We start from the raw sequence: 14,984 nt of genomic DNA on the forward strand, positions 1-14,984 counted from the left end.
CCAAAAATAGTAGTGAGTGTTCTGATAAATAATCGCCGCGGCAGCCACACATTTCGACCGACCCGACGAACATTCCTACAATTGGTGACCCCGACGTGATCAAAGTGCCTAACAGGTAAATCAACTCAACATAAGCCACTCGACAGGTGCTTGACACGTGCAAGGAAGGATAGCACGAGGAACGGAACTCATCAACATCACGTGGTCGACGACATCCCACGAGACTAGCCTGATGGACGAAAACCACAAAAGCCCATCATGTATACCAGCAACACATGAGCACCCTCGCAACACGAAACGGGACACGTAACACATTTACAGGTACCCTCAAACAAAGCTAAACGCCTCAAGACGAACGACGTCCTGCTACAGCTCCGATGGCAGCTGATCCCGTAAAACTCCTCTCTCAGGTTGGGATCCCCATCTCATCAGCAGTCCCCGGGCGTTTGTTTGCGTGATAGCGGGTGCATTCCGGAATGCTTTTCTTATCACCGTCCCCCTGTAACAGTACCACTTCCACAGCGCTACCATACTTCCTTCACCTTAACCTAATATCCTGTCAATTCTCCCATCGACCACATGTATTAATCGTAAGTTAAAATAAACAACCTTGATTCAACCAGTGTTTTTAGTTCCCGTGCAAATTCCTTCCAAAAATAGTAGTGAGTGTTCTGACAAATAATCGCCGCGGCAGCCACCCATTTCGACCGACAGACCGACCCGACGAACATTCCTACACTTGATTTTAGACGATCTCTTTACCCATTAGGCAACCTATATTCCCATAATTAACCATCAGTAGGATTATGCACTTTCTGCGCTGTTTTTTATATTTTCTTTTAGGTCGTTTGTGCTTATATTTTCGTATACGTTTAATAATCTGTTAAGTTTGACCAGTTTTTAATTTGTTGTAATCGCACCCGTCAAGAAGGTCACAATTCCATAACCGAAAATAACTACTAGCGTTGGAACTATCGACTGAAAACAGTCTAAACAGTCGATAGTGGCAAAACAAACGAAAGGTCGATAGTCAAAAAATTGCGACTTAAAATAGTAATTACTATTATCAGTCAAATGCACGCTTCGATTGATTTATTACATTCGTGATGTTAGACAAAGATGTAGGAATTCTTATCTGTGTAAAATGTGAGATAGGAAAGGACGGAGATGAATGCTTGGAGGTGTTAATTTTAAATATGTTTATATTCTCCAATGGTAGTATAATCGAAGTCGGTCTTGTGGTCAGTGGGCGTTGAAATTTTCATTCGACGAGTATTCGTCGGAGATTGGTATTCGGTACAGTTGAATGCAGAAGATTTCCTTGAAGATATATCACCACTGGTATCGATAAATAATTTTAGGTTTTATGTAAACTTAAAAAAAATTGTACAAATTTGACTTGGACGGATCTATCACTATACGATAAAATTTTATTAATAATTAAATTATTTATCAAATTTAAGTCCAGATAAATTTTTTATATCATTAAATTTTTTTTTATTAATTGCATCTTGCATTGGATATGCTTGATATAGTTTTAATTTGCATATTGCTTTATTGCTACTGTACTGTTGTGGTAGCTGGTGCTCAAGCAGAGTGATTATGTGCGGGATTTATACATCAGTATGTATTCCCAAACTAAAGAAAAATTATGTGAGAGGCAGTACCTTTGGTGGAACGCTGCGAAGGAAAGGGAGAGAGGACCGCTGGTGAAAAAAAAAAAAAGTGTGGGTGCACCCACTATAGAAATTATTTTGCAAATGCAATGAATTTTAAAAATAAATTAATTTTGCACAAGCTCTGATCATTTACTATACCATCATTTTCTTTCCGATTTGTCAGTTCCACCTCTGTTGTTAACAATTGATGTTTAGGTAAATTTGATTTCAGTTTTCAATAATTATACTATTTTGATAAAATTTGATTATTTGGAATTTTTCATAACAGATTTTTTAACGCTCGTGCTATTATTAACAATATTTTATTGATATTTAGACATATTTCATTTCAGATTTCTTTTGCTATTACACTGCTATAAGGAACAATAGAATTTTAGGTTAATATTATTCAGATGTTTCAGCTCTCGTACTATTATTGATTACATTTGATCTTTAAACATATTTCATTAAATATTTTTCCAGCTTTTGTACTGTTATTAAAAACAATTCATATTTAGGCAAATTGCTTTTGAGATTATCCAGCATAAAATGTACTTTTGTACTATTATTGTTAACATATACTTTTAAGCGGTCTTATTTTAGAATTTTTCAGCACTTGATTTTTTGACATATTTCATTTCAGATATTCCAACGCCATTATTAATAATAACTGATTTCTAAACAAATGTTTTTTATCTTTTAGTCTTTTGGTATATGGTGCAAGGACGCCTCAGCTAGCAGGATTACCGTGTAAGAATATGAATCCAAGACAGGACCATGTGCAGCAACTAAATAGTAAGTCAACATAAATGAGCGAGGCCAGCACCACGGAATGGGTCCATAACAGTCTCCTTTGGTCCATTGATCGAAACACATTACCATGTTTTACCTGTCGGACCAATAAATCAGAATTTTTGTCGAACAAAGGCCAATATATATATATATATATATATATATATATATATATATATATATATATATATATATATATATATATATATATATATATATATATATATTGTAACTTCTACAATCTGCCCTTGTAATTACAATCCTGTAATATAACCATACTAACATGTAGAGTTAGTAGTCTGCTGTACAACTTATAGTCTAAACCTTGTTCTAGATACTATTCTAACTCCAATTAAAAATAATCACTAATTTTAAAGTCTATCCTAACTTATTCTAACTAACTAACGCACACATTTACGGTTTGGCGAGTGCATTAGTATGCACTAATATTCTTCCGGAGTACTTCGCACTAGCACTTCGAATTACACTCGTTATGGGTTCTATGTGTATATCGCATTGAATTAGTTTGTTGGACACCTAATATGGGGCATTGACGACGACTCGCAACATTTTATTCTGGAACCCCTGGAGGATATCTATGTTAGATTTGCAAGTAGTACCCCACAGTTCAATACCATAGGTCCAGATGGGCCTAAGTATTGATTTATACTACAAAAACCTTGTTATCTAATGATAATTTAGATTTACGCCCTATCAGCCAATACGTTTGGTTTAGTTTAAGCCCAAGCTGTTTGCGTTCTGTCACTATATGTTTTTCCAAGTCAGACGTCGATCAAAATGTATTCCCAGATAGTTAACGTTATCTGCTCGCGGAAGCTTATGATTATTCAATTTTACTGAGAGACAGGCTCTTCTGCAAAAGGTGAATTTTATATGGGTAGATTTTGCCTCATTTGATTTCATACGCCAAGTTTTCAACCACAATTCGACTTTGTTAAGATGAAGTTGGAGGTTTTTGTGGCTGATATTGGATCCTCGTGTGACCGCTGTATCGTCAGTATATTTTGCGACAGTAATGTTTTGTGAGGTCGGTGGTTCAGCTGTATACATAAGATATAACAATGGACCGAGAACACTGCCCTGCCGAACACCCGAATATATGGGCTGTAGGTCAATGTACTCGTCACCCTGTTTGACAATAAAATGTCTGTCTGAGAGGTACGATTTCAGCAATTACAAGTGCGTATGGAGCAAAAGCTTTTTCAATTTAACACGCAGTTCAGTGTGCCACACTTTGTCGAGGGCCTGAGAAAAATCGAAAAATGAAGCTTATCATTTAAGTTTTTTGTTAATTTGGTTGACTACTCTATGTATGTGTTCTGTTGTTCCGTATTTATTACGCAAGCCAAATTGATGGTCTTGAATAACATTTATCTCCTCTGCGATTAATTTTAATCTATTAATGTATAGTTTTTCGAAAAGTTTTGAGATGCCAGGTAACAGGCTCATAGGATAAGAGGAGACGTCTTATTATTTTTCCAATGATTCAAAGTCATAATGATTTGAGCCACTTTCCAGATGCTAGGAAAATAATTAAGTCTTAGCATGGCATTAAATATGAATGTTATTAATTTGATGCACTTTCCTGAGAACTCTTTCAAGATTCTTTTAGCAATTAGGTCAAAACTGGGAGCTTTTTTATAATAAATTTTTTTAGGTATTGTTTGTTTAACATCTTTAACAGTAAATTCCTTAAGATCCATTTGAAACGGAGTGTTAAGAAATTCCGTTATGTTACTTTCTTCCGTTGCGGGTATTTCAAATGGGTACGTATTAAATACGGTTTTTAAGTGTTTAGAGAAAACTTCCGCTTTACCTTTGTCATTCCTAGCCCATGTATTGTTAATTTTAATGATAAATTTAGTGATAACAAACTGTCTGATTTTTCTCTAAATAATTGCCAGTTGGTTTTTTTGTTATGCAAATAAAGTGATTTTGTTTTGTTGAGATATATGAGTTCACTGTTATAATAACTGGTGAGTGGTCAGATGATAGATCGAGGCATGATTCTGCTTTGCACGTTTTGTTATTAATATTTTTTGTAACACAAAAGTCTATGGTATCGGGAATTTTATTTCTACCTGACAGCCAATATGTTGGCTCACCAGTAGATATATTCTTTATATTATGCGCCTTCATTGTTTTGACTAATTATCTGTCTTTTGGTGTTCTTAGTCTAGAAACCTACATAACATGTTTTATATTGTAGTCTCCCACGGTAATGAACCTATTACCCAGCGTGAAGAGAAACCCCGTGTGCCCAGAAGAAGCCGTGGTATTGTGCTGCCTTGTTGTGTTTAGGTGGACAATATATAGCACTAATTGTTAATGGCCCATGCACTTATTCAATAGTTAGACTGGTGGCTTGTAAATATTTCTCACTGAATTTCTCTGTTTCACGGTGCCTTATATTTCACTGATCATTATAGATGTTCCTCCATTTGCTTCACCATCTGCGTGTTTTGTGTGATACAGCTTGTATTTCGGAATCTCTAATTATTTTTTATCCGTGAAATGTGTTTCGGATACCATCATGATATCAATATTTTGTTCCTTCAAAAACCAAGTGATGTATTGGTGCTTTAGACGAGTTAGATGGTATGGGCTATTTTGGTGGCTGTAAATTTTTTTTTCTATCAGTGCTAAATAGAGTTTGTGTTGCAACGCTTTATGGACTAGGCATTCCCTATGGCGCAATTTATTTTGTCGTCACGTGTTTTGCGTATGCAATTATTGGTCGCATAACGATGCGACGAAATGAACGAAATGCGCAGGGGAGCGTATTTCACGTATCTCTACAACTTGCGACAGTTTGTTTTAGTACGCCCATATGCTTGGAATCTGGCGCATTGTTGAATGAGTTTTTGCGCATTGTTGTTTCGGAGTTCCGTGCTAGCTCTCGAAGAGAACGGTCGTGTCTGGTCCGCCGAACCTACCTGCGCCTCCGAGAATCACCCGAAACATTCTCTAAGACGGTCGATCCGTTATCACGTTTCCACCAGTGCCTACTTAAAAAAAAGCGTCTGTAAGCGCCGAAAAGGCGCATTTACAGACAACGTTTAACGTTTGCAAACGCCGGAAAGCGTTTGACAAGCGGGGCAATGGCGTCCCGCACGCCAGAGTCAGCACCGTCTTCAGAAAGTTGCCGTCAAAAACCGACAAATGTGCCGATGATAGCCCTGACGATGCCCGGATGATGGGTCCTGTACTCATCGAGTATTACAAAATAAAAAGATAGAGCTCAAAATTGAGGTTACTCAACTGCGAATATTGCTAACAAAGTAAGGAGACGAGCTCTCCGCAATGCGGATGATGCTACAAGACATCCTTACTAAACCCACCTCGGCGCAGTTAGTACATCAATCTCAAGAGACACCAAATGAAATCACATCACAACGGCTAGAAAATGAAGATCCGGATGATGGATTCACCGTGGTGGGAAAGAGGAGCCCCATCAACCCACCACAACCAAGTCAGTTGTCGAAGGCCGTCGATAAGGCTAGACATGCAGCTGCAACCAAGCCAGCTGCCAAGCCGTCCACCCAACCTATCGAGCAGAGAACCAAGGCCAACTCGCAACCATCATCCTCTAGAAATGCCGTCAGATCAGCGTCCGCCAAGCCGCTAACTAAGACAGCTACCCAGCCAACGCCCAAACCACCGTCCGTCAAGACTACCCAGCCTATTCAGGTAAGTAGCTAGGCTATTAATTCACTAAACACTTACAGAGTAAAACGAGAAGTAAAGGAATCCATTAAAGCCTGGCGATCCGAGAAATGGAACACATTTCTAGCGGACCAAAGGCTGGATGGCCCCGCAACTTTCTGGCGACTCTCTAAAATCCCGTGGCGAAGGCGCAAAAGGTCATACCCCCCCCCTATAATCAACAGAGACAGGAACTTTTGCAGTCACCGACCACGAAAAGCTAAAAACTAAAATACTCACGCAAATGATCAGCAAGATTCGGAATAAGAAGGCCCCGAGTTTCGATAATATTTCGATAGCCCAATGCTTCGTGCTCTTAATGGTTTTACGAAAACAAACAATATCATTCCAGATGAGCAATTCGGGTTCCGCGCCAAACACTCAGCCATTCATCAGGGCCATCGGCTGGCCGGAAAAATCAACTGTGCTTTTAACCGACGTGAAAGACTTGGAGCGGTCTTCTTGGACCTAACCAAATCCTTTGACAAGGTTTAGCACGAAGGCTTAGTAGCGAAATGCATCCGATTAGGTCTACCTGATGACCCAACAGCTCTTATCAAATAATTTCTGTCAGGACGATCGTTCCAGGTGAAGATAGAAGATATTCTCTCTATTCGGAAAACCATCGACGCAGGAGTTCCACAAGGCTCCCCACTGGCACCCGCTCTATTTAATATTTTTCTTTCAGATATCCCTAGGAGACCTCAAGTTGAACCTGCTTTTTACGCAGGCGACACTGCTTACTTTGCTTCTTCAAGAGTAGCACCGCATATCCGAAGCGCACTCCAAAAACAACTCGATGAGACGGTCCAGTGGTTACATTTCTGGAGGTTGCAGGTCAACCCACAGAAATCCCAGGCCATCTTCTTCCTCAAGAAGCGTTTTGCACCGAACATTTCGCGTCTTAAAATCGAGAACGCCGCAATCCCATGGTCAAAAGAAGCCGCCTATCTCGGTCTTGTCTTCAATCGCAAATTTAGGTGGAATTCTCACATTCAAAAGTCCCTCCATAAAGGTCAAGGTATTGTTAATTTACTGTCCCGCTTATCAACCGGGCCAGCAGGCTTCCTCTATCTATAAAATCTCTCCTGTACAAGATGCTGGTTCGATCAGTCGTTCTATACGGCTCCAGTGTCTATCTAAAAAAAACAGACGTTCCCCAAGTTCACGATTTTATATCCAAGGTTTACTCGAGATACTTCTCCACTCTTCGTCTCTCGGACAATAGATGTATTACCGAGCTGGGCAATATTTTAAGCCAATAACTCATGCGGCTCTTGATTCTATCACAGCCGACACTACCCCGTCATGCTCTAACTCCAAATTGTCTTGACCTTCTCCGGCGAGCCATTAACTCATGTACCGCAAGCTGCGTGGTGTGATAACGACGCCACGTCCTTGACTGGCCCTTGTGCCTCTTAACGGTGTTACCGCTTAGGGATATCTTCCTTACTAACAATAAGAACTATCAGTTAGGGTCATTGGATCAGCTGATAGGGTGGGGTTTAGTGGGTAGCCCAGAGTCAGTCTCCACATAACCAATCCAACTCGCTTATTCCTGCGGGTCTTCCCGACCAGGTATCCGTAACAGGATTCCCTACCCGGTTGCAGGCCAAAAAAAATGTAATGCGCCACATTTATGCTTATACAGATTTATATGTAATATATGTCGTTTTATTTTTTTTTTTGTAGTTTGCTTGTGAATAACTATATATTGTAAATTAACATAACATTATCTTGGAACGCTAGTTTCCGAGGGCAAAAAAAATATTTAAATGATAAATAGTAAGATACTTTTGACTGGCATAATAGGTATTACTTTGGACTGGTATAATAAGTAATACTTATTTGATAAACTTTCACGATTTTTGTCCAAGCCTCTTGCAGATCCAGAATAATGTTTTACAGTAGTATTAGTTTTACAGCAGTAAATATATTAACTATTTGTAATAAATACATTTTCTGAAAACTCTACTTTAAACATCAACAATTTATTTTGTTGGCTATTTTAAAGCCCATTGAAATAATGACCACCGAGTTATCTGGTGAAAGATATCCCAATGATGTCTTTAATTATACGATTAATAAGTGGACTGCAATTTTCCATCAAATCCAGGATTTTAACAAGTGAATGGAGAAAAAATTATAAAATTGTTTATTAGATATCATAAATAAAAGACAATTTTAGAAATGAATACGATATGCGGGAAATCTACATTTTTAGATCCTAGATTTAAAAAAAGCAGGATTAGGTATTGCAAATAATGCTGAGGCGATACAAAAAGTTATCACAAAAGAGGTATCTTCTATTTTAACTTCAAAAAATACAAATATAGTTCCACAACTCCAAATTCAAGGCAAATTTACTGACCAAGGATGTATTGACATCTGGAGATATTTTGGTGATTTCATACGCCGCCTTATTATTCCCATTAGGTTTTAAATTAATATAGAACATAGGCGGGATGTTTTATAGTCGTGCGATGTCGTATTTTATGAATATTTAAGAGCTCGTGGCCTTTTTCAGCTAGGGCTACCTTGATGGTGTTAAAGTCCGTCCCGTGATCTAATCCTTTTAACACGAATGCTCTCTAGGATTTTCGCCTGAATGTATGGTATTGGTTGTTTCTTTCATTTAATTCTTTTACTAGTATTTTAAAGTGCTCCGCTTCTAACAACTGGATTTTTACTCTTTCATAGGTCACTGTTTTAATTGTGTCGTACGTAGTAATGGCTCTCAATGGGTCATGGATGTGTTTTATTACTCCTACCTTATAGACTGTTATTGGTGGTAGCTTGGGAACAACTTTTTCAGGCCTTGGTTGTATATTCTCTTCAATTTATTCCGACAGGTTGTTAAAGCTGTTTTTTGTCTCTAATGTTTTTATAACCAATAGTCACTGAGCCTTGTTTGCTTCCCCGCGATTTCTTCTTCTGGGCCTCTCAATCATTTTTGTTAATGACTGTAGTCTATTCTGATGGTGGAGTTTACGTTATTGCTGATTGTTCTAATCTTATATCAAAGTATGTAGGAGATTTGATTGAATCGCTGTAGTTTGCTATTTTTAGATTTTTAATATTTTATTTTATGCGTTTTTAAAACTCAAATATATAATATTTTTTTAAAGGTATCTTTCTAGAGCTTGGAGCGTATTGAAAATACGTCTCCACCCCATGAAAGTTGGAACCGAACTGACTGTGTATATGAACGCATTATCATCGTTAGACATGGCAGTGTTAATAGAAATATGCTTGTCAAAGTACATCATAATTCATCATTTCAGCGAGAGATGCGAATGAGAGGACCGACTGAATACCACTATATTGTCGCCCGAATTGCAAGGGTAGCTTTCCCATTCTATCGAACATCGAGTGTGCAGATTTTAGTTACACCATTTTTGCGCAACTTACCGTTGGCTTTCGTTCAAAAGGGTTTCACGGTTGTAGCCCCTCCGTGAATGCTACACCTGAGGAAGCCCCCTCCATATTGTTTTTTTCGAAATAATATTACTTAATAGCATAGAAAGCCTGATCTTGATATTTTGGTTAATCGCCGATTAGGATTGCAATATAATATTTTTAGTAAATAATTTTATTCGAATAATTACATCTAATGACCACATCGTTACTGCTTTTCAGTGGTGTTCATCCTAAACGCCGTTTTATAGCCAAATTATAATTACTGGACTACTAGGTCCGTTTTCACTCTCGCAACCATCCGGTGCAATTCATACTTCTATCACACATCTTCTTAAATATTCGTTTAATATTTTGTTGAGAACCGCAAAATAATAATTTTACTCCAATATTACTGCATTGCGACTTGTCGAATAGCGAGTATAAGATGATAATGCCAGCACAAATATGCTTTAATATAAACCCCTATGTCGATATGTCTCACTCATCGCACCTTTCACCTCCTATAAATTTGAAACTCGTAGAAAAGAACTGTTAAAATTAGGTTGTACTCCTATTATATATTATAATAGTTTTATTAAAATGTTGGATGCACCTGCAAGCCATAGGGCCGATGTGTCTTCATATTCATATTGTCATATATATGCAATTATAATTTATTAAAATAAAATGTTCGTTCTCTCTGTTTGTTTGTTCTATTTAATGTTATAACTGAAAATAATCAGAGGGAAATTAATAGATTTCTAAATAAATGTATATCAATTTCTGTTGTTATTTTCCTTCATATGAAATATAGGTAATGTAGAACCTATTGGCGGAAATAAGGTAATAATTAGGAACTTAAATGTCTCCAATAGGCAATAAGTAATAAATGATACGTGTAAAGTGATGCATGAAATGAGGGGAATTGTTATAAACATTAGTTAAATTAATAAAATTATGTAAATGATAAAAGTTCAACGATTTTGATAATTGTTAGAATCGGTTCGGTGAAGACGATGGGCAATTAAAACACTGGATTCAACTGTATTTGTAATTTCAAACAACCCGCTTAAAGCTATAGCTTGGGTGGGGTGACATTGACATCAGCATGTGCCGTAGCGTTGATAAAATTCCTTATTTCAAGGCCACTATTGTAACATTAATTTAGGCAACCATATATTCATGGGGCATGGTGACAATTCATGCACCGCCATCTATGCGAAAGATGGTCCTATCGACCGACTTGATTTTAGACGATCTCTTTACCCGTTAGGCAACCGATATTCCCATAATTAACCATCAGTAGGGTTATGCACTTTCTGCGCTGTTTTTCCTATTTTTTTAGGTCGTTTGTGCTTGTATTTACGTATACGTTTAATAAACTGTTAAGTTTGACCAGTATTTAATTTGTTGTAATCGCACCCGTCAAGAAGGTCACAATTCCATAACCGAAAATAACTACTAGCGTTGGGAACTATCTACTGAAAACAGTCGAAACATAAAAAATAGCGACTGAAAATAGTAATTACTATTATCAGTCAAATGCACGTCAAAATCAATCGGTTTTATTAGATTCGTGATGCTAGACAAAGATGTAGGGTTTCTTGTCAGTATAAAATGTGTGATAGGTAAGGACGGAGATGAATGCTTGGAGCTGTTAATTTTAAATATGTTTATATTTTCCAATGGTAGTATAAGCGAGACAGAGAAGTATATATATTAATTCGCGTACTAACTTAAAAAAAGAAACGGAAAATAAAATTATTAATTTCTATTAACATGTTATAAATAATATAATTTTAAAGTAGGAATCCTTATATTCTGAATGTTCTGTGGATTTGTAAAAAGGAATGTAATAATTACACCATAAATGTTCAATCGTGTTTAAATATATTAATTGCTATTTTTAAATTACATGGTATAATAAATATAAATAGCACAGAACAACTTAAACAAAACCTAAAACTAAAGGTGTTCGATAACCATAACTACTAAATAAAATGTAAACGTATAACTAATTATTGAAAAATCTAATCTATGACGAACCTAAAAATGATTATACAACAACAACCAGACCCTTTTTAAATAAAATTTCTTTTATTTTAGAACGGAAATATTTTCAATTTACTGTTCAGGTATTTTGTCATGATCAACTTTTCTCCCGTAAGGCGATTTCTTCGAACATTACTATTTGCCCAGATTTTGAAAAAACTCCTTCCGAGGGGAGAGATGTTGCGGGTATAGAGGAACATTTAACGTGTAACTCATATAATTCAGGTAGTATATAGTATATAGTAGTAATAAATTGCGTTTCCAAATAATATAAAGTCTTGGTCAATAGTTGTGCCTTGAATTTCGAGTTATGGAACTATATTTTATTTTTTGAAGTTAGAAATTGAAGTTTGAAGGAGGATTATTTGCAATATCAAATCCGGCTTTTTTAAACCAAGAATCTAAAAAATTTGGATATCCCGCATATCGTGTTCATTTCTAAAATTGCCAGTCATGTATTGATGACATCTAATAGACAATTTTATAATTTTTCCCCGTTCACTTGTTAAAATCCTGAATTTGGTGGAATGTTGATGTCCTCTTATTAATGGTATAATTAAAGAGATCTTGAGATATCTCTCACCAGATAACTCGGTGGTTATTATTTCAATGGGCTTTAAAATTTGAACACATTCTGTTAAGATAGTCATTCGTAAACAAATAAAAACTGTGGTGCTCTTCTTAATAGCCATTAAAATAAATTATTGCATAGTAAAGTAGGGTTTTCCTATCAGAAAATGTATTTATTACAAATATTTAATATATTTTAATTACTACTAACCTCTTTGTATTATTTTTATTAGTGTTGGGGTATCCTGTTACGGATACCTAGTCGGGAAGTCCCGCCAGAATAAGCGAGTTGGACTGGTTATGTGGAGACTGCCTCTGGGCTACCCATTAAACCCCACCCTATCAGCTGATCCAATGACCCTAACTGATACTTCTTACTGTTAGTAAGGAGGGTGCTCGTAACCGATAACACTGTTAAGAGGCACAAGGGCCAGGCAAGGACGTGGCGTCGCTGTCACACCACGCAACTTGCGGTACATGAGTTAATCGCTCGCCGGAGAAGGTCGAGACAATTTGGAGTTAGAGCACGACGGGGTAATGTCGGCTGTGATAGAATAAGGCTACGAAGAGCCAAATGAGTTATTGGCCTAAAATATCGGCCAGCTCGGTAATACATCTATTGTCCGAGAGACGAAGAGTGGAGGACTTGGGGGACGTCTGTTTCTCTATGAATTTGATTGTTCCTGACGAACCAGGGGCATTGATTATTCTTCTGAGAATTTTGTTTTGGAAGACTTCCACCTAGCTAGGTGAGACGTATTTTAGATAGACACTGGAGCCGCATAGAACGACTGATCGAACCAGCATCTTGTACAGGAGAGATATTATAGATAGAGGAAGCCTGCTGGCCCGGTTGATAAGCGGGAACAGCAAAGTAACAATACCTTGCCCTTTATGGAGGGACTTTTGAATGTGGGAATTCCACCTAAATTTGCGATCGAAGACAAGACCGAGATAGGTGGCTTTTTCTGACCATGGGATATCGGCGTTCTCGATTTTAAAACGCGAAATGCTCGGTGCAAAACGCTTCTTGTGGAAGAAGATGGCCTGGGTTTTCTGTGGGTTGACCTGCAACTTCCAGAAATGTAATCACTGGACCGTCTCATCGAGTTGTTTTTGGAATCTGCTTCGGATATGCGGTGTTACTCTTGAAGAAGCAAAGTAAGCAGTGTCGCCTGCGTAAAAAGCAGCCTCAACTTGTGGTCTCCTAGGGATATCTGAAAGAAAAATATTAAATAGAGCGGGTGCCAGGGGGGAGCCTTGTGGAACTCCTGCATCGATGGTTTTCCGGCTAGAGAGATTATCTTTAATCTTCACCTGGAACGATCGTCCTGACAGAAATTGTCAAAGCCTTTGGTTAGGTCCAAGAAGACTGCTCCAAGTCTCTCACGAATAGTGAAAGTGAATTGGTGTAGTGGAAATGCAGGGTGAATCAAATTTACAAGAAAATTAAAATATTTCTGATAAATTTGAATCAGAATAGAATCTAATTATTAGATACTATTCGGACTATTTTGTTCTCTTGTGTAATCGTGCAGTTTGATTGCCAAAATTAAGCCTGTACAGAGAAGAAAGAGGATAAACAAAGGACTTTAGGGGGGTGAAACCTATCCGAAAACAAAGAGTGAGTGTATGCACAGTGATTGTGTATGCAAAACAGTGACCAGTGCGAAGGTCGGTAACCAAGTGGCGACAAGTCAAAGGGGAACGAAGCGCTGGAATCAAGGTAAGTGATAGTCAATAAGGATTAAGTAACGCAGTGTTGTGGAATTACAGTCCCATACACAGTTTTCAAAATTTTTTAAATTCTAAATTTATATAAAAACAAGATCCAGCAAATTTATCCGGCTTTAATAACGCAATCAGACATTCAAATATCATTAAATATCTGGGAAATTCTACAACGTGCGTCACCGATCATCAAAGTCGAGGTGGAGTTTTATTATACAGATAGCAATATTAATAAATATATACTGCTAATTCATCATTAAACTTTAAATAAATTCAGTAATAATCAAATTAATCTTTACGGCTAGCAATGTAAATATACACTATTAATTCATCATAAAATTCTAACTAAATTCTTATATAAAGTTTATAACAGGGCGGTATAGGGATACGATCAACAGTATATTACATTATTGTACGTGGGAAAACCAATTAAGGGCGTGACCCAACATTAAATTAATTAAAAAAGGCGGTGTTGGGTTACTAATATAATTAGCGGTAAGGAGGTCACAATGGCCTCTAAAGAAGCGACCGCAGAGGCCACCTCGGCCTCAATTAATGAGGGAGACTGGTTTAACAACCCAGCCCTAATCAAAATAAGGGCGGCAACAGAGCCGGCAGAAGGCAGCCCAAGAAGAACGAGGTCGCAGACCACGGATGAAAGAAAATCCGTGGAAAATAACGACGCGGCTGAAGATATAACACACGAGGAGCAGCTGGAGGAGCTGAAGAGTATGTCGGTTAAAAGCTTGGTAGACCTGTCGGAGAGGCAGGCCGAAAGGATGAGGCAATTAATCACGCGGGAAAACCCGTTGGCTAAAAAATTAGCCTTCACCAAAGCCGACGCTAAAACAGTTGGGAGGAAAATTGACCTACTCTTAAAGGTCATATTTGTAATGTCCATGGAGCTGGACATTAAAAGAAAATCCGAGGAGGCCAACAAGGGATTGGAAAGCTTGGAAGAATCCATCGGGAAAGAGAGGTAGAGAATGGACAAGAAGTGGGAGAGTAGGATAGCTAGACTGGAAAAACTCATCGCAAAACCAAAACCTGACGAAT

At 37.6% G+C, this 14,984-nt stretch overlaps 1 long non-coding RNA gene across 1 annotated transcript in view; it reads left to right on the forward strand.

The window, feature by feature from the left end:
* The window catches only part of LOC143205797 (uncharacterized), a 489,432-nt gene that overhangs the window by 61,934 nt on the left and 412,514 nt on the right, over positions 1 to 14,984 (forward strand). The gene's annotated exons all lie outside the window — the stretch shown is intronic.

The sequence above is a fragment of the Rhynchophorus ferrugineus genome, unplaced genomic scaffold (assembly GCF_030347505.1).
Source record: "Rhynchophorus ferrugineus isolate W39M unplaced genomic scaffold, kcgeb_rfMv2 rfM17, whole genome shotgun sequence".
Taxonomy (NCBI): Eukaryota; Metazoa; Arthropoda; class Insecta; order Coleoptera; family Curculionidae; genus Rhynchophorus; species Rhynchophorus ferrugineus.